Source organism: Haemaphysalis longicornis, unplaced genomic scaffold (genome assembly GCF_048455015.1).
Source record: "Haemaphysalis longicornis isolate Haplotype H1 unplaced genomic scaffold, Haemaphysalis longicornis Haplotype H1 scaffold_6, whole genome shotgun sequence".
NCBI lineage: Eukaryota > Metazoa > Arthropoda > Arachnida > Ixodida > Ixodidae > Haemaphysalis > Haemaphysalis longicornis.
Window position 1 is genome coordinate 60,399,625 of NW_027526407.1, and position 20,535 is coordinate 60,420,159.

At 45.8% G+C, this 20,535-nt stretch overlaps 1 protein-coding gene across 2 annotated transcripts in view; it reads right to left on the reverse strand.

Annotated features, from left to right (window-relative positions):
- The window catches only part of LOC144142779 (alpha-(1,3)-fucosyltransferase 7-like), a 71,356-nt gene that overhangs the window by 49,689 nt on the left and 1,132 nt on the right, over window positions 1-20,535 (reverse strand). The gene's annotated exons all lie outside the window — the stretch shown is intronic.

Sequence of the window (20,535 nt, forward strand, 5' to 3'; positions counted from 1 at the left end):
CCGCGTGTATGGTCTGGACGACAAGTCAGCTGCGTTGAAAGAAGAGCGTGAGACCAGGGGTGCGGAGGGATGGGGGTGTTATTTTAGTCTCGAAGTGTCTTTTGGATCTGACCGGTGTTCACATTGTAGTGCGCATGTGCATGGAGATAAGTATTAGATCAGACTGGTGCTCAGATGTTAGTACGCATGCTCGTGGAGAATATTGTAGTGCACACCTGCATGGAGATAAGTATTAGATCGGACTGGTGCTCAGATGTTAGTACGCATGCTCGTGGAGAATATTGTAGTGCACACCTGCATGTAGATAAGTATTAGATCGGACCGGTGCTTAGATGTTAGTGCGCATGCGCGTGGAGATTATTGTAGTGCACACCTTCATGGAGATAAGTATTAGATCAGACCGGTTCTCAGATTTCCGTGCGTATGCGCATGGAGATGCGTAGCGGAGATTTGGAAACTGTAATGGCGTTTGTTGGCACTGGCGAATCTGAAAGCTGGGATCATGCCCACCATAGGCCCCCCCCAAATATTTGGATGATAAAGAAATAATGTGTTTGGAGTTGCGCAGCCATTTTGTTAGCTTTTATGGAGCACAACAGACGGAAGAGGAATTCATCCTATATGGTGCGATTCGACTAAAATAGTACCCAAAGCAACATACGTACACCCTGTTGTTAGTAAAGCCGCCATGTGCCCCCCCCCCCCCCCTTCCCGACCTCTTTAAAAAAAAATCGAAGTCGTAATTAGGACAGTGCGCCAGCGTACTTTACCGTCGCCGATTTACATAGAATACACCTACATGCACCTAACGCGTCCCTGAGTTACTCCCGGACTCATTGAACTCCAGAAGTAATAACAACACCCATAATTCCTCATAAAAACCGGTATTAAAAGATAAATGCAATATATATCCCATTTGACACAAGTCGCTACAAGCTCTGTCATAAAGCATAGAACATGGGAATAAACCACGTAATAGCCATGCATAGTCGTGCGTTACCGTCATGTAATGTAATCATGAAAACAATGATGTCATAACTTAGTCCCCATAAAAAGAACCTCGTATGATCCCATGTATAGCTATGAAGCGCAGTTTCATAAGTAATACCCATGATAACATAGTCATAAGTAATAGCGACGTCATAACTTTAAAGGGACAGGCAACCGATTTTTGTGGAGTGCTTGTCCTCTAGTTCATAAGAAAGCCAGCGTTTTGAATAGAGGGGTAACCCCAAGGAATTTCCACACAAAAAGGCGGAAATAATTTTCTGTTGGCATTAAACTTTCTGAAGTCTGGAAGGTGGCGCCACGTAGCGTCAAAACGTGGCACTACCGTACGTGTCCAAACCAGGCGGGTAAAGCTGGCTTAAAAATGTGTCTAAACACGAATGCCGCCATGATGCCACGCTGTAGTTGCCAGATCAGTAGTTTAAGATATGGCTAACAATTTTTATTAAAAATGAGGCACAAATTTAGGGCCCTAAGCTAAAATTAGGCAACTTTTATGGCAATAACTGAGTTTCTTTACGAGTTTGTATGCTTTTATTAGTTTTCTTGAAGTATTCATGCTTGACGAACAAAAATAAATGAAATCATAAGCAAAAAGAAGACGTCGGGCTGAGGCGCCAAATTCAGTTTCGGGGCGTCAGTCGTGTGGGGCTAATTTACAAAGGTTGACTCTAACACGCCTTAGTGTCTGCTGTGTCACTTCGTTGCTTGCGAAGACACGCTTGCGAAGACTGCCGACGATACGGAATAAAGCCGCCGCTGCCTATCTTCAAGGACACCTTCTCTACATGTCCGACTCCGTAGTGGCTGCTGCCGATTTGAACTCGCCGTCAGCCGGTCATATCATGTTACGCGAAACATGTCGGGGCAGATCGGCTCCTTTTAATCGTATATGATTCGTAAATTAAAAACAAACAAATGTACGAACCATTTTACCACGCCTAGCGATAACTAGGCTCTTGTTTACGGGTGCTGTTATACTTTCACTGAACGGTTTTTTACTTGAGTCAGATAAAACAACCGCCAACTAATAATAATAATGGTAACTTTATTTGCACGATAAGGTGGTTTTCTAGAGGAGGACAAGGCGAAGCCGAAAGATAATCCCGAATGTAGGTTCAGAAATCTCCTGTATGGGTGTGTGCGATTGGTGCATGCTCCTTCGATCGCTGAAACACGCAATCTGAAATTTTCGAGAATATATTTGATGCTTTGCATGACACATTTCTCAAATTCGGCGGATCAGCGACGTTGTTTAATTACGTATACTTGCACCTCTGCTCTCATATGGCCCATGTATATACCTGCACAGAGGAGGTGGGGGAGGAGTAAACTTCGTTCATGTGAGATGGGCACCCGTGTTGTGGGGGGTTAAGAAAAATTATTCTGTCCTTCCCTGGGTGCCTTCGCCAATGAACGGAAACGGCCACTTCTGTTCACGCCCAATTATCAGGACCACCCCGCCTGCAGGCGGTTTTGCCTGAAATGCCTGCGGGTTCGGCCGGAAATCTGTCTGTCAACAGAGACCGCCTAGGAAGCATGTTGAGGTACACACATATGCGCTTTCTTGGGTCGCGATGGGACCCTCATGTATTTTGTGCAAGGCGAAGTCGACGAAGGATATACGTCTCCCTTGAAAAGTAAATTAATTTGAGTGCACCTATAAATTGTTATTGCCGCTCATTAGTTCAATCATAGTGGTTAATTTTGAAACAGCTGCCAAGCATAACTATAGCAGGTGAATCAGACTGCCTAGCATGAGACTATCAATCGCTAATATAGAGTATTCAGACACTTAGGGCCGTATTCTGAGTTCCTCCTCCACTCTATTTGCTCCCTCCAGTCGGCTGAGAGGATTCCGGCAGTGCTTATGCATGGGGAAATCGATTTCAAGGCTCTCCTCCACTGAAGGCTCGAGTGGAGGAAGGACTCAGAATACCAGAGTTAATGTGCATTCCATATGGCAGTCATTAAGCAAGCCGACAATAAATTGAACTCTCAATTTTATTATTTGCGACAGTTACATCTGCACGTATCGGTTCAGCCAGGGCCATCTGGAGACTTTCTTCAGCTGTATACACTAGATAAAAGGAAGGAATGTGATATGCGAATGCGATACGCAATAGAACGAAGGAATTCGATATGTGTAGCACAGCCTTCTCATTTATGCCAACATCAAACCGGTGGCCACAAAGGGGCCACACCAGACCTTGTAGAATTTCCACGCTTCCATTCCAGCGTGCTCACAGCAACAAGTATGATGACGAAGTTGCATTACCGAAGCTGGGTTCCAGTAATGCTGTAGCTGATTATGAAAGTTCTGGCTAATGCTCATTCAGATTGTGGTCATCAGCATTCTTATTTTCATAAAAAATAATGGACCATCGCAATGCCATCAGTCCGTGTATCAGAAGCAAAAATAAACACAGAAAAAGCAAGAGGGTCATATGAACAAGCAATTCTCATCCAACAAATTTTATTTCACCACCAGTAATACCACCAGACCTCTAGGGAAGTTTGTGATGGTAAGAGCAAGGCTAAGATGACCTAATGTGCGACTTCAAAGAAAGGAAGAAACTGTAGAAGAAAGCTAGGGAGGTTAACCAAGGAAAGAAGAAGAACTGTCCAGCTGGCTGTGCTACATGTGGAAATGGGAACAGTAAACTTGAAACGAAAGGACTGGCATAAAATAAAGGATAAAAATTTCGGGAGAAAAAAAAAACATGGCGAGGAAATGGCCAGTACAAAGACAGCACCATGGGCGAAAAAAAGATAGGCATAAAAGAAGCAGGCAAAATGACAAAATGGGCAAACGAAGGATGCTGCATGCTGGTAACACCCCTACACAACCTGTGACTGTTTTTCTCTCTTAATCACTGAAATCTGCTTCTTCAAGGCAAGAACTGATTTGGCTACTTCAGCTCCATCTTGTCTAAAACCACTGAAATATGTCTGATTTTCTGTGTACATAATGTAAATAGGGTACATAATTTCTAATTTTTTAAAATTTCTCCTGAAGTGTCTGCTCCTTCGTGGAAGCTTTCGTGACTAACTGCCTCGTAGAATTGCATTTGCTTTGTTGATTTTTTGCTCTTTTATGCTGCCTCTGCTTGTATTTGTTTATTTCGTTCTTCTCCTCGTCCACAGTGCTTAGGTTTTTTATCATGAAATTGTTTTTTCTTCAAAAAGGTTTTTTGGCTTTTAACCCTTTAAACCTGCCATAGCTTTGCTGGAAATAGTTCCTCACACAATTTTCCTCTTTCTTTATTCTGGGAGAGGGGGCATGAAATTTTAAAAGGTAAAGAGCCCTGCAGTGACTAATGAACACTTGCACTACTTTCTTTGTAGTTGGAAGTACTGAAAGCTATAGTTCCACAAACCCAGAATGGAAATGCGCGTTCTACATGATATCTTCTAGTCTCTGGTTTGCTTTTGTCGAGATTTTGTTTAAGCTGCTATTAAATAGAATTATTGCGACCTAATGTAACCTGACAATATTAATCATGTACCTTGTGTGACGTCCCCAAGCATACAATCAATGACAAATCCTCTAAGCGTACCTAGAAAAACGGAAAATCTCTTGAGAGAGTTTCAGTAATATTAGGCTTGGGTATTTCTAAGCTAATGCAAGGGCCACTACCTAAAAGCATTTTAACTGGAGAAAAAAGTTGACACACGTGCTGCAGGGGCCTAGTAAACAGGCACAGGAACAGGCACAGAAAGAATGTTTGTTTAGCATAAAGTGCAGTCACAAATACGATTTCCATTTACATGCATTTCTTGGAAGCGTTGTCCAGTTCGAACTTCCATTCGCTAGAAAAACAAGTAGTTGTGAAGAGCACCTCAATAGATTGCGAAAACAATCAGCTGGCGCATACAGGGGGGGGGGGGGAGGAGGCGTGTGAAACATGTTAAAATAGCGCTGTACAGACGGGACAACAAAGAAAAGACTACACAGGACTAGCGCTGCATATCAACTGAACTCGTTTAGCACACAAAATGATATATACAGAAACAGCGCATGCGCGAATACAGGGGAAGCCACCAGGAAAAAAATCAGGGGAAAAAAGCAATCAGGGGGAAGTGATTTCTTTTTAAAGGAAGCAGGGAAATAAATGGACTGGGGATATTATTAAGCTCTCATGGGAGCTCACCTGCATTTAACACAGTCCGCAAGCGGGAATAGTTGGGGAAATAGGATAGGAGAAAGAAAAGTAAAGATTGGAAAGGTGAGGAAAGAGTAGCGAAGAGTAGTTCCACTGTGGTCGATTCCGTCGCACACAACACACCACAAACACTGTTGGCTGGCGTAATGCTGCGTCCGGGAGACGAGAAACGTCGAAGGGAACAGTGAAGCGTGGAGGCGAGCATGGTGCGATGAAGAGCGAAGTCTGCGGCGGTCCCGACCGCTTTGGAGACGGGTACTGGGAAGGGGGGGGGTGGCGGGAGCTGGCACTCGACCGCCCACACCAGCAGAGCGAAAGCCAGGCGACGTCCAACGGCCCGCGCTTGCAACGGGCCGCCGAAATGAAGCCCCTCCGAAGCACAGGAGCACGAAAAAACACGTCCGCTCAACTCCGAAGCGACGACCGAACTCCCGTGACGCACCCGCAAAAGCTACCTCTCCGACCGTACGAAGTACCCGCTAATCTAGGCGCTACCCTTCTCAGTTGCGGAGAATGCAAAACTGCATCTAACGCGGCAGCATGGCACAAAAGTTCGCTACCTACCACAGGAAAAACTTCACACAACGTTTCTGCACAGCAAAGTTTTCACGGCGCACTCACAGCAACGGTGGCTGCCATGATGGAATGCGTTGGTTACTAGGTGAATACCGACTACTGCCGCCAACTCTAGTAGGCAAAAAGGCAGCGGGCAACGCTCTGAGGGTGGCATCATGTCAGCGCCCGGGTGTAGCACGGTTTCAATGCACGGGCTGGCCGGGCAGCTTTTGCTCTAGAGTCAGTAGTATTAACTCTATGGTCCAAACAACTCTGCGGTCGGTTTCAATGCGTGATTCAATAACCGCATAATGGAATAGGGAAAGTTGCGCATTATTGTTGTCTTACCGGGGACAAATTTTTAAATACCTCTCTACGTCTCACGTACGGTTAAAAGTGTATTACAGCACGGCTCGCTGCCATGGTTGCCAGCATTCATTTTGGAAGGCCACTCGTATATCTAAAAATTCCGATTTCAAAAGTTCTACGGCGCCAAACAAAACTGTTTCGGTTTGCGGTGTTTTAAGTGATGTCCTTCCATTCGAAATAGAGAAAATATAGCCAACAAGAATCGGTTGTTTGTACGCTTAAATCAGTAATCATAGCAACATCGCTTCCCAGTAATGTCTGGCCTAAATAATTAGTAGTGGCTTAGTTCTGCTATGCCAGGATATACGTAGCGTGAGCTAAGGTTCAGCAATCCAGTCCAATCCAGTCCAGTCCAGTCCAATTCAGTCTAATCCAGTCCAGTCCACTCCAGTCCAGACCTGTCCAGTCACTGCTCCTCGCGCATGCTCAGAACGGCTCTTCACGAGCCACGCAAAACGGCTATCAAGCGGCTCCGGTGCAGCGTCAGACTTGAGGCGCACACCTGGGCACACGCCGGCGCCAGTGCGTCTGCCGCGGCTATGACGCAACACAATCCACTTTAATTCAATCCAAATCCAATCCAATCTAATCCAGGCGAAGCCAAGCCGAGCCAATTCAATCCAATGTCCCTCGCGCTTGCGCAGAACTGCCCTTCACGGCACACACGAAACTGCTCAACCTCGGCCAGTGTAGCTTACGCTACAAAAAATTATTCTATTGATTTTTTCTGCCTTTCTTCATTTGGTGATGGGGCAGACAGAAAGCATGAATGAATAAGGCGTAGCAGTCCCATCAGGGACGCAGTATGAAGCCAGACGCATCAACACTGGCGCAATCTGAGAAACAAGGAAATACAAAACGGAGTAGACAAACACGGTACACGTGAACCAACAAAACTGCTAAAGTTACTATGCACGTCTGTAGTAGCATCAATTCCTAATCGTAGCGTGCCAAATTCATTTAAGTGTATGGAGGAAAGCAGCAATTATTCTACTTAGAAGCCTAACGTTTATAACGAGTTGCCCCATGGGTGTTCCGCTTTCCTCTTACTTTATACTCGAATGCCATAGCTTACGTAGTGCAAGAGGCTGACTTTTCCGCGTTCTTCAGGGGCGAAACGGATTTCGCTTCCCCCTGTAAAGCACAGCGTTCCGGTCAGCCTTCTATTTCTGTCGGAAATACACGGAACTTCTGCGATAGGCGTAACCGTTCGCTATGAAGCTCACTTCGCTCGCAAGTAAGAAGAAAAAAAAATGCCTCCGCGAAATGTCCTGCGGCTGGTACACTTTTAGACAGTGCGAGATATATACCCGTCTTCCCGCAGTTGTTTAGTACAGCGCGTCGTATTGTAATGTGGAATTCATGTTTGCCTGGTGCGTAGAGCTTTGGGCCGAACGCCGGCCGCAGCTGGAGTCGGGTAACAAATGGTGTAAAACATCAGAAGTTTAGCAAAAAAGCAAGCACTCTCCAGATAGTTTTTAACACGAAAGTGTTCTATGCCTAAATTGACCAAGACCTAACGGGCGTCATATCGGCCACGGAAATGACATCCCCAGAATAAGTTCAATTGCCGCGGCTGCACCAGGATTCGAGCCGGGATATTTGTCGCCGCAACGGGATGTGCCAGACGCTTTACCCACTGCGCTATGAGCTGAAGTACAGACAGCTGTACGAACGCGCCATATATTCTTCCTACAACCTCCTCCATTTAGATGGTGCTGCCGTCTAAGAGGGGTGAAGCTAAGTAGTGCATCACGATGCTTATAAGCGCCGACAGTTGACGCGGTTGATCCAGTTGATCCAGTGTCTAATGTTGATGCATCTGACGGTGTCATCAGTGTCATACCGACGACATATAAATAGCGATGTGTAAGTTCATATCGATGTGCAGAGCAAACATTAAACTGGTCGTGTGGAGGCACATTTCACTTTCGTGTGTTACCGATTCCTAGAAAAGCGGTATCAACCACATTTTTTTTTTAAATATAGGGAAGCGTTGCTAGCTAACATGTCTCTAGCTCATTCATTTTCCCGACGTCGAGTATATTTTCATCAAACGGTGAGGACAACAAATTTTATTTTAACTTTTCGGCCGGAGACAGCTCGGTCTCGGGCCAAAACATTGAAGTAAATTTTGTTGGTATGTTTTTTAAAGTGACATCCTCTCATTAAGTGACTTTATTAAACGGGCTCATGAACTGAAACCCTTCCCGTTGCACCGAAGTATAACGGGTAAATTAAATACATTGAAAATGGATATTTAGATTTAAAATTAAAAAAATGTAAATAGCTAATTGAACAAGATAATTACGCAGAAAATGACTCACCACAGAACAATGATAAATACAAAAGATCTAAAAGCTATTATGTGTCGGTTTGCAAGACAAGAACTTCATGAGATAAAACGCGCTAACAAGACGAGGACGAAGAGATAATACACAAGCACAAGCGCAAGCATCTTGCGCTTGTGCTTGTGTATTATCTCTTCGTCCTCGTCTTGTTAGCGCGTTTTATCTCATTATGTGTCACCAACAGGCCCAAACCTCGTCCCACAAGAACTTAGTATTTAAACCTTTATCTCGCTCTATCACTCTGAGATAGGGACAGAGAACGAGGTCAGCGGCCGCTGAGGGCGATGATGCCGCTTATCCGGTTGCATGGAATGCACTGTCATTTGCACCGACTGTTATTAAAGTTTCCGCAGGTCGATGGAACGACTTTAGGCGGGCAGAGAGAGAGAAAGAACTATTTGCCCAGAAGTACAGAGCTTGGGCTCTCTTTGCCGTGTTAGCCAGCCAGGAGATCTTGGTCCCTGGCGGCTTCTTCGGCCATCTCGACAAGGCGTAGCTGCGTTAGGGGATCGGAGCTGCGCAGCAGGGTTTCCCAGTGCTCTAGATGTTTAATGTCTATGGGGGGTTGGGGGGTCTTGTTCCGTGCCTTTCTTTGGCCTTTCCACATAACGTGCGTATGGTCTGCGCGGTGGCCACGGTGTTTGCACTTATCCGATAAGATTTCTGGATGGAAGTCACTATAGGCCAACGGCTTAGGGTAGGTATTTGTTTGAAGTCGCATCCATGCCTTGGCTTGTGCAGCGTGAGTGTGCGGTTGGCGGCTAGGAACTCGCACCTGTTGTGTTTGGTAGTAATTTGTTATCTCTTTGTACGAGTTGAGTCTGTCGAACTTCTGAGTGTTCTGTTGCCAATGCGGGGGGAAGGAGGGTAATTGCTGCTAGGGGGACGATTTCGCAAGCAGCTGTGTGGGCTTGTTCGTTGCCCTGCAACCCTTCGTGTGCAGAAGTCAACATAAGTTTAGTTGTCCGGTAATTTGAAGCTTGTAGCTGTTGAAGTATGTTTGCGGCGACTGGTGATATCCGTCCTTTCCTGTAGCTCCGTATGGCGGCCTTGGAGTCGCTGATTATGTATCTGGCTCGAGTTGTGGTGATCGCTATAGAGCGATTGCTGCCTGTTCTGAAGATGTAGCATTTTTAGGGGCAAAGCAGCTTAGGATTTCGCTTTGTCCATTGCTTGTCCCTCGGCGTCCGTGTACACGGTGTTGCGCATGAGCGAGGAGCATTGGATTGGATTGGATTAAGTTGAACTGTATCGGATTGCATTGGATTGGAATTGTATATACTGTACACACGCATTTTCACTCATTTACATGCATGAGTGGGCAATGCCACGGGTGATTTACGGTAAGAACGTTCCCCAGTGCTTCGCCCACTCGTCATGATTCACTTAGTGGAGATGCGTGAATGTTTTTTTGTGAGAACTGTCGCCGAGCAGAGCGTTTGTCCTTTTCATGCGGGCAATAGTCGAACATTTTAAGTCCTTGGGATATCCCTATCGCAAACCCTGCGTCACAAAGGGACTTACAATATAGGAGCCAACTTTGCTGTACCGCATATCGAACGGGCTCAGCACAGACCACAGCTTGGCTCTTCAAAGTGGGGCTTGTGCGATCACCTCTGTGTTCGTCATGTGCAGTGATAGGAGACGTGCACCACTACGTGATGTGCTGCCCAGAGCATGCTGTAGAAAGGACCGCAATGCTCCCAGTGACGCGAAAGTTGGCAGCCCCCCACACCACTCTCGATCACGTATGTCTTCCCAAGGGGACATTGGGATACTGCGTAGGAAAGTGTCGCGCCTTCATCTTAGCTTCCTTCAGGATACGAAACTGGCACACTCATGGTGGAGCGATGCTAATATTGACGCATTAGGTGGTGCACGGTCGGAGCCATTGCCGGCACATCTTTCGAGGCTAACACTGCCTGATCCAACAAAACAACCACCACCACACCACCACTACCTACGCGGTTCAAAAAACGGCGACCGGGAAGTCACACCCTCTTACCGTTGCGCCAACTAACTCTGGAGTAATAAATCACGATTAATCGACACTCCTGCGATTACGGCGACAGCCGATGTTCCCGGTTCTATAAATAGTGCGAGTGAAAAGCGCGGTAATAAGCGTCACACCCTCACCAGCGCTATAGTGATGATCTGCTTACCTTATCTGGAACGTCGACGACCAGTCGGAGGAGCACATTGATATTTTGATATTACTTTTTAATATTAGCTTGCTGTGCTTATTATTAAAATATTATTTTTCATCTTTTCTTCTCAAACGAACGCAACCGATTAATCGATCAATTGGCCGATTTAAGCCTGCCGATTAATCGGATTATTATTTTTAACAGACGCGCAGCCATAATACACACGCACTCACGCACACACGCCCGCGCGCCCGTGCGTCTATCTATACCTTTTTCCGTTTTCCCACTCTCCCCCCTCCCCTCAGGGTCATATGACCTCCTCCATTAAACAGCCAATCAATTAATCAATATTTGTTCTCAATTCATTCACGTCTCCTGTTTTCTTTTCTAGTATGACCATTTTTGTTAAGCTCAGCAAACTTTTATGTCACTTTTCCGTAAAAAAAGAGCAGTTAGAGAGTGTCAGCAAGCTAGTTAACATGCAAGCTTTAATTAAAAGACTTACGTCACAGTCACTTTCAGGGTTCTTCGTCGGAACTAAAGAGAGAAAGACGTATCTCGTTTCCCGACCGCCAGGAACGGATAAAAGCGCTCTTCGCCCGTGCTGTACACCCAACGACGAAGAGCTTTCGGCCGCGCATGCTGCCGCACCCGATTAATTGTGTTACTCGAAACTGTCAAGCACACCACACATCGCTTCGGCGATTCGGGGGAATCGCGCACGAAGAAGCGACAGCGATAGGGAAAAAAAAAAAAAAAAAAAGCAAGAATGTTTCACCTGGCGCCGGCTTTTGTGCTCGCGCGGAATTCTCGCAATCATATGTACGGTGTATTGACAGGACAAATTAGCGCGCGGTTTGATCACGAAGAAAGCGCCGGCTGCTGCGTCAACGCCGCTTTCACCCCTACCCGCTTCGGCGAGCGCGTCGGCGTTTCCTCCCCCTGACCCAGCCGTAAAATAAAGTCTCTCTCTCTCTCTCTCTCTCTCTCTCTCTCTCTCTCTCTCTCTCTCTCTATATATATATATATATATATATATATATCTCTCTCTCTCTCTCTCTCGGCGTTTCCTCTTTACGACAACGGCCCCAGCTGGGCGGGCAGCCGGTATTACAGACTGACGCTATTTACCCAGTAAAAGCACCCCGTAACGAAGAAACGCATACAGACAACAAAAAAAGGGGGGGGGGGCGCAGTAACAAGGTCGTGCAAAGGCGATTTCACGAGCGCCGTCGTATTGGCAACAAATCACTACAGAAACGAAAGGAAAGTAGCGGGAGTATTGGAAGAATGAGCGTATAATTTTGTATGCACCCGTCGTGCGCAGAAGGGTACTCCGTTACCTTATTCATACAGAGGCTCCACGAACCGTTCCGCTCGTGAAGGCAACCAAATTTAAGACTTGTCGGTACATCGTGTCGAGGCGTTCATCTTACGTTGAGTCTCGTATAATTTGGCGCCGCTCTGCGGCTGATCGATGGTTACACGTTTGAACAGTTATCGTCGGCCTTCACACGTCACATCTGAACTAGCTGGTCTATTGAATTGATTGATTGATTGATTGTGGGGTTTAACGCGCCGACGCAACGCAGGCGATGAGGCGCGCCGTAGTGGAGGGCTCCGGATTAATTTTGACCACCTGGGGATCTTTAGCGTGCGCCGAAATCTCGTACACACGGGCGTTTTTGCTTTTCGCCTCCATCAGAAAAGCGGCCGCCGCGGCCGGGAATCGAACCCGCGACCTCGTGCTCAGCAGCGCAACGCCTTAGCCACTGAGCCACCGCGGCGGGTAGCTGGTCTATTGAAATGTATGCTCATTTTGATGTCTTCATGCTAAGCAGGGTGCTGTTTGTACCAAGGCGAGAGAGAGCTCTGCGCTGTCTTCCAAGGCGTGTGCACTTTGAACACACGAATTATCAGCTGAGCGGTGTTGGTAGTTATGCGTGTTGTGCATGTCACGGCCCCTTCGTTTCTTTAAAGGGGCCATGCAGACAAAACACAAGTTTGGTTCATTCGAAAGAGTGTCCCGTTAGAATCATACTGACAGTCCTTTTAAACAAAACTTCGCTTGACAGCCCTTTTAAACAAAAATTTTAAACAAAACTTCGTTAACCATGAGATGATCATGGTGATGATGATTACAGACCTCCCCTTTGAATCGGGGTGACGGCATGCGCCATCTAGCCTATCTTAGTAACTCCTATTTCTTTTTAATTCTGTCCTGCCGCTACCCCTGGCCGGGATGACACTTTATCGACTTCTTCCCTGCTTTTTTTTCCACCAATACTCTAGCCGATGCTTAGTAATACCTAGTGCTGACCAGTTAAAGGAGCCATGAAGACAAAACACAAGTTTGGTTCATTCAAAAGATTGCCTCGTGAGAATCAGACTGACACCACTTTTAAAGTAAACATTGCTCAAATAAGTTATAAAATTAGGAAAGAAGGGAATGGCCATACGACTCACTAGCTCATTCCCCGCATTAGAACCTACGACCTAATATGCACAACTGCGCGATTGGCTGAGGCCGGCAAAAGCAAACCCGAGTTAGGCAGGGCTTATAAGCTTGCAGAACGAGCTATTTTCGCTTAAACGTGATGCGTATTCATTTTATAGCAATAAGAATGGTGGGGTAAACAATGGAAGTTACGAAAGCACACGTAAACATAGTAGTAGCAGTGCGTACTGCTGCTTGTACTGCGCGCACTACGCTTGATTTAGGTGCACAGAAGTGCGGCGCTTTGGGGTTGTCTCAGATGACACAAGCCGATTGGCGTAAGCGACATTGTCTTACGTGACCCTGTTTGTGGAGCATACCCCATGTTTCACGAAACGATTACTACCTACCGTAACAAAAACAAGGCATGTGCAAATACGGCCACAAACAAGGCAAAGGCCGATACCGGTCTTGTGTAGTATGGTGGCGCCATCCAAGAGGACTGACGGTAAACAAAGTATTATGCAGTCTGCTGCAGACTAGACAGCGCACTAACGTTCGTTTTAAGACCTGTCCTGGTTACGTCATCGCAGACGCCCCGAAACAAACGATTTGGCGGGAGAATCAAAATTTTACTTAAATTGATTAGTTTCTCAGCAAATAAAGCATTGTTTGCTGCCGCATAGGTGCTGGGGGCACTATAACACACCGAATATTTCGAATAAAACAAATTTTAATCTTATCAGCATGGCCCGTTTAAGCGCATTTCAGCGCGTGCATGGATTGTTCATTTGCTTCGAAGGCCGCAACAACCCTACGTAACCATATTCAAGGCGAAATCCTTAGATCTCCATATTTCATGGAATGCGTGAGGTACACCAAAAAATGTTGGGATGTACACAGAATCGCACAGAAATCTCGACAAAAGCAATAGACACTCCAAATGAAGCATCTACAGCGGCGAGCAAATCACAAACCATGCGCTGGCGATAAATATAACTTTCGAAATGCTACCAGGCACAAATGAAAGACGAAGCAATTATGCGAGTAGCAAAGTACGTTACCGGTAGTGTATTTCCAAACGCTTCGCTGCACGGCGCCCCACGTGGCACGTGTCTTCGCGCGATAAAGAACGTTATTTAAACGTGGTCATGGCCTGCACCGTAGCCTAGAACATATCAAGTCACCATTTATAACAAAAACAACACGCAGAATTGAGTTCATCCGCAATAAAAAAATCATCGAGTTTAGAAAAAAAAATGTTATAATGACAAATTTTAAGTCAACCCGCTCAGACTCACCCCGGGTGGTCATTACAAGTACCCAGAGTGCTACCTCGAAGCCACAGAGCCCGAACAACGGGATCGTTTCAGCAACAGCTAAATAGAACAGCACGCGCGGTAACATCAAACATGTCACGTGGGGCACTGTGCAGCGAAGCGTTTGGAAACACGCTTCCTGGTATATGTTTTCTCGTTAGCGATGCCAAGGCGGGTATGTGCCCGGTAATCGTAACAGAGGGAAGAAAAAGACGCAAAGGGAAAAATAATGCACATAATAACGAAACGACGTGTTCGGCGATTTGATGATAATGATTTCGCAATGACTGCATCGTGAGGAATACGTAGGTGTCTGTAACACACAGGTCTTGACCAGACCCTCTAAATCACCGAAGGTAAACGTGTGCATCAATTTCTTAAACATCATCATCATCATTATCATAATCAATGGCATTGTCACCACACTAATCTGGATTCGCAATCTAGGCACTTTAGCCCGGATAACTTCGCCAGACGTCATTAGCGATTACTCTTTCTCTCTCTCTCTCTCTCTCTCTCTCTCTCTCTCTCTCTCTCTCTCTCTCTCTCTCTCTCTCTCTCTCTCTTTTGTCTTCATTTCATTTTCCCCGGTTTGATATAACGCGGCCCGACAGTTCTAAACGCGGGTCGCGGTTTCGATTCCCGGCAGGGGCGGTCTCTTTTTTGATGGAGGCGAAAAGCAAAAAACGCCCGTGTGTTCGAGATTTCGGCGCACGTTAAAGATCCCCAGGCGTTCAAAATTAATCCGCAGCCCTCCACTACGGCGCGCCTCATCGCCTATGCACCGTCGGCACGTTAAAACTCATAATCAAACAATCAATGACGTTCTAAACACACGCGTCTTCACATTGTGAGTGTCGACGTGAATTTCAACGTGAATTTCAACGTGAATTTCAACGTGAATTTGCAACGTGAATTTGCAACGTGAACTTTAAGAAGATCCACACTGCGTGCCTTCCCACTAGAACAGGTGCTTCCGCAGGAGCACGTAACGCATTTCCATTACAGACAGGCGACCTTCGGCATGACAGGTGCCCGGATACAGCCTGCCGTGTGCGTCAGCATGCGATGCGTGTTGCCGGTTGCGATAGCGCAGACCAGACGAAACAGTGATGGACGGCCGGAAGTGAAGCCTATTTATTATTTGCTGACATTTTTTGCGAATTCCGTGAACCAACCCGCGCAGCAGCAACTTTTATGAAGACGCGTGGTACATTCAGTCAGTGCGAAAAAAAGGTCAAAGCGAAAAAAAAAAATATTTAAGTTAAAGTGAAAAAAAAAGTTGTGTTAGAAGAGTTGTGCCAAGCCAGTGAGTGTTGACGTCTCGTTTAAAATGATGTATTAGGGGCGAATACCCTTAGGGGCTGGGACTGTTGGCGCCGCCTGTCGTCGTAGTCATCGTTCGTCTCACGTAGTCAAGGTACTAAAACTCTGGGAAACTTGTTTACGCCTCGCGGTAGAACGTAACGCGTACTGAACAGGAACAGCATGAGAGGTGAGCGGGAAAGCAAACGGGGGCATTTCCTTGGCAAATGTCTACAAAGACTATCGTCTTTTGACGACAGTGGTTGCCGCGTATCTGCCCCTTTCGTTGCAAATGTCGACAAAATATGATAGTCTTTATCGACTTTTGCCAAGTCAATGCCTCCCTTCGCCTTCCCTCTCACCTCTCATTTTGTTCCTCTTGCGTCGCGCTCCTCCCAAGGTAAAGAGGCCAAAGGTTTGCTAAAATCATTTTAAATTTACCGCGTTCCACTGCTCCAAGCCGGGTGTCTCGATGCCAACGCTGCTGTACGGCGAAGACGCGCGTGAATCGAGGCGCCCTACTTCAACGCTTATTGAACCGCGTTTCCCTACTCCACGTGCGTTGCAAGAAGAACGTGGAGCCTATCTAGTGCAACCTTTCGTAACTGCTGCCGGTTGATTTCTTAAAATGGCGCCAGAAGCTATAGTGGCGCGGGCGACAGCAGGCGACGGCGGAGTCAATTTTTTTTCTGCAGTTGATGAAGTATTTAATTTCGCGAAAATCAAGCATGAATGATTTTTTTTTATAAAGGAGCACTGCAAATGTCACTTCTGTATTAATCTGTTGTCTTATATTTGCGTAATGTCTTGTTCTTCTTCAACAATGTTGACAACATTAGACCGGGCTTAGACGGGTAGATTTAGCTGTGACTATATAAGACTATTGCGCAGGCATTGTTTTACTTTGGCCGGGTGGCTGAATCGAGTCGCAGACAGACAGACGGACAGACAGACATACAGACAGACCAAAATTTCTGGGTTTAAGTAGCCCAAGAAAGACTATCGTCAGAGTCCTTCAATGCCTTTCTGGTCATGAAACTTCGCCATCACGCTATGGGAGAGCTTTGTACGCTGCCGCGCCGCGGCGCTGGTGTTGATCGGAGGGCAACCGGGGACGTGGTCAGAACGCGTTTGGCAGGGAACTGATCACGGAGTAAGATAAAACAGACGCTCGCCTCCTTATCAGCAGTGCGCTTTCGCTTTACGTGTCGTGGGCCGCTCAAATGAACTTGTCATTTTGTGAATGGCGAAAAAATTTGGTACGAACGGGCATGCTGCTACTGCATTCCTGCCTGCCGGTCTGGCTACAGAGCAGCGGCGGCCGCCCGATGCCCTCCGATCTGCAGTGGCGCCACTCGCGGTAGCCTTTGTCCCCGTACGAAACTTGGCCGGGAGTTTCATGACCAGAGAAGCTTTAAATGACTCTGCTATCGTCTTTAAAAACACACCGGGACACTTGTTTACGCCTCGCCCTAGAGAGCGTCGTGCTTCAAAGACTTTCGGCAAAGCTGCATACCTGGGGCCAAATTCTCTAAAGAACGGGCGGCGCTTTGAAGCGACGGGTTAGCGCCATTCAAATGCATGTGTTGTGGGGTCGGGGCCGTCGCTTTGCGGTGCTCCTCATGAGGGGTGATCCTGAGAAAAGCAGTGTGGCAAGGGCGCGAAGCGACACCCCGTCGTTTCGCTTGTCACTTCGCGCCCTTGCCACACTGCTTTTCTCTGGATCACCCCTCATGAGGAGCACCGCAAAGCGACGGCCCCGACCCCACAACACATGCATTTCAGTGGCGCTAACCCGTCGCTTCAAAGCGACGCCCCGTCGTTTTAGAGAATTCGGCCCCTACACCCCCCAACGGTTTCATGGCAAAAACGCCAAGATTCCAAAAATACTCTTAAACACTGCATGCTTCACCCCTCACGAGGTTTCACGTTAGTGGAGACGGCCCGGAACTTTTTTCCTTGCAGTTTAATTTCGCCTCTTTTGATATATATATATATATATATATATATATATATATATATATATATATATATATATATATATATATATATAGGGAGTAGTAGAACTTTGAAGATGGTAGAGAACACAAGAGAAGAAAAACTTCGAACAAGGTAAAAGCACGATTGTGGCCTACGTTTCAGCAAAGAGAACTTGCTTTCCTCAGGGCCTGCTTGCTTTCCTGAGGAAAGCAAGTTCTCTTTGCTGAAACGTAGGCCACAATCGTGCGTTTACCTTGTTCGAAGTTTTTCTTCTCTTGTATATATATATATATATATATATATATATATATATATATATATATATATATATATATATATACATATATATATATATATATATATATATATATATATATATATATATATATATATATATTGCTCGATTTTGTGTTATGTCTGAATGCTCTTCTTGAATAATAAATCCCAGCCATAGAGCCAACGTCTATCGATCCCCCATGTGTATATGCACCCCCCTCCCCTCATGTGATCCGCCAAGAAAACGAACACTGCTCTCGAGTACACATGCAGTTCTTTGTGGCCTCTCTACTCGCTCGTTCACTACGCAAACATTGCTTGAACGAAAAGTAAATCGTTATACACTAACTGAGGAAAGGCCCAACATGTGAGGGGATTCCCAAAGTCCACACCAAAGCTGCAATGTTTTCATGCTGAGTTTTGGTGAAAAGAGGCATAGGGTTCAGGATCGCACTCTTCGTCAGGAACGCCAAGAATAAGGCGCCCTGTTATAAGTGAATCTTCTTGTGATATTGGGGCCTGTTTTATAAAGGAGCGCTTGCGAAAGAACTACCTTTAATGAAAATAGCATGGACCTCGCTGATTTGCTACATGCCTGTGCTTCCTGAGTACTAGGCAATATAATTCCGGCTGACCGAATTGATTAAGATTTGAAACTAAAAATACGCGGCTTTAAAAAAACGGCCACAGGCATTATTAACAGCACCAGCCCCCCACCACAGTATAAAATGTTTGACCTAAAAGCGTGAAACATCGCCTTCTGGCGTGAAATATAGTCGACGCTCTGAGATGTATATATATCAAAAAGTAGAGTTCGACGCACTTCTCCAAAAACAGAACAAAAAGGTTTACTAACGCTTCGACTGGAGGACCAGTCTTACTCCGATAAGAATGGTCCACCAGCCGAAACGTTAGTAAACCTTTTTGTTTTTTGAGACGTGCGTCGGAGTCTACTTTTTGATATTTCTCCTGGAAACGTTTCTTCCTCGACCGTGTGTGTGTGTGTAGCTATATCAAGAAAGGCGTTTTTCTTCATGGTCCCCTAATCGTTTGCGTATATTATGAATAAGAATGGACCCAGCATACTTCCTTGAGGTACGCCATGGGTTATTTTAAGGGAAGAGTATAATGCCCGGTCAACGAGTACGCAATGCTTCCGTCAAATAGCTTTTAACGGGACTTAGTACAATGTATCGGATACTTCCGCAAAGTAGTATTAGTGATCATACCGAAATCTTTGGAGAATTCGACGAAAGCGCTATAGATTTAATTAGGTGTTTAATACTGCCCAATATATACTCTTTCTGAATGAGAAGTGCCGTCTCTGTTGACGTGACCTCCCTGAAACAATACTCAGAAGATGTAATTACCGAATAATCAATGTGATAATTTATTTGTCAAAACTTCTTCAATTGCCAAGAAAATATTGGCAACACTGATATAAGTTTGTCGTTATCAAGACAATTAATGTCTGCATTTTTTTAAATTTGCTGTTACCTTGGCATTTTTCATATGATATGCTCAGGGAACGTGCGAGTAGTTCGGATACGATTAAAAATGTGAGTAAAGTTATAGCAGTCTAGATCGGTAATAAAGTAACTGGCTCTATTTTAAACAAATTTATATCTTACCACTAATTTGCTGAAATTCTGATTTCTAATTCATAGATATAGGACCTATAGAAACACTGAGCCAGCCACAGAACACAAATGATCTAATGCGTCAGGACTCTGGCTTCTTTCTTTCATTAGTGCGGGTTTCGATTACCATGACTCGTGATCCGCTTAAACTTAACTTTGCCGCCATGTCCGTGGGCAAGCACCTAACAGCTGCCGCTACCACTTCACACATTGAACTAGGGGATAGTCAGCACAATAGCTTACGTGAAGACGAGGAAGATGTGCAACGCGAACAGTGGTAAGAAGAAGGCGAAGTCTTGGGACATCTATTGAAGCTGGACATAGCTGCTTGGTTGTGGGACCACTGTTTCTGTTGCAAATAAAAGCTTCTAAAATTTGTTTCTGCTGCGACAATATTCATCAGTGAAATACTACCGCTCAGCAATAATATTTTCAATGCATAAAAAAGGACTCTTGCCTATTGATGCTCAGCGAAAAGTAGGGTAACAGATCGGAAAATTAGCCTTTGTGCGAGCAATTGTATTCAACGCGTAGCCCTAATCATCGCGCGACTCATGGCCGCTTTCAAGTTGACGATAACGGCGGTGAGGCATTTCCGGTGCGCTCTTGGGACATTTGGTTGCGTTCTGACAATTTTCTCTACGCATGCGTAGCAGAAACTCTCTTACGTGCAAATTTTCGTAGACAGTCATTGAAATAACAAAATTTCTTCTTATCACATGATAGTGCAATCACATTTGCGGTCCAAATTTAGCGTGGGCTGCGAGAATCTGGAGTTAGCAGGCACGTAGCCAGGGGGCGGGTTTTGGAGGTTCTAATACCCCTTCCTCGAATATTTTCCAGGCCGCGCGTAAGCAAGTGCGGGTGTTCTTTTTTGGCAAAAATTCTCCCCTCCCATAATCCTTAACACCCCTTAACCCTCCCCTGTAAAGATTGGCTGGCTACGGTCACTAGCCCTGGGTATTAGTACATTCGTTTACTT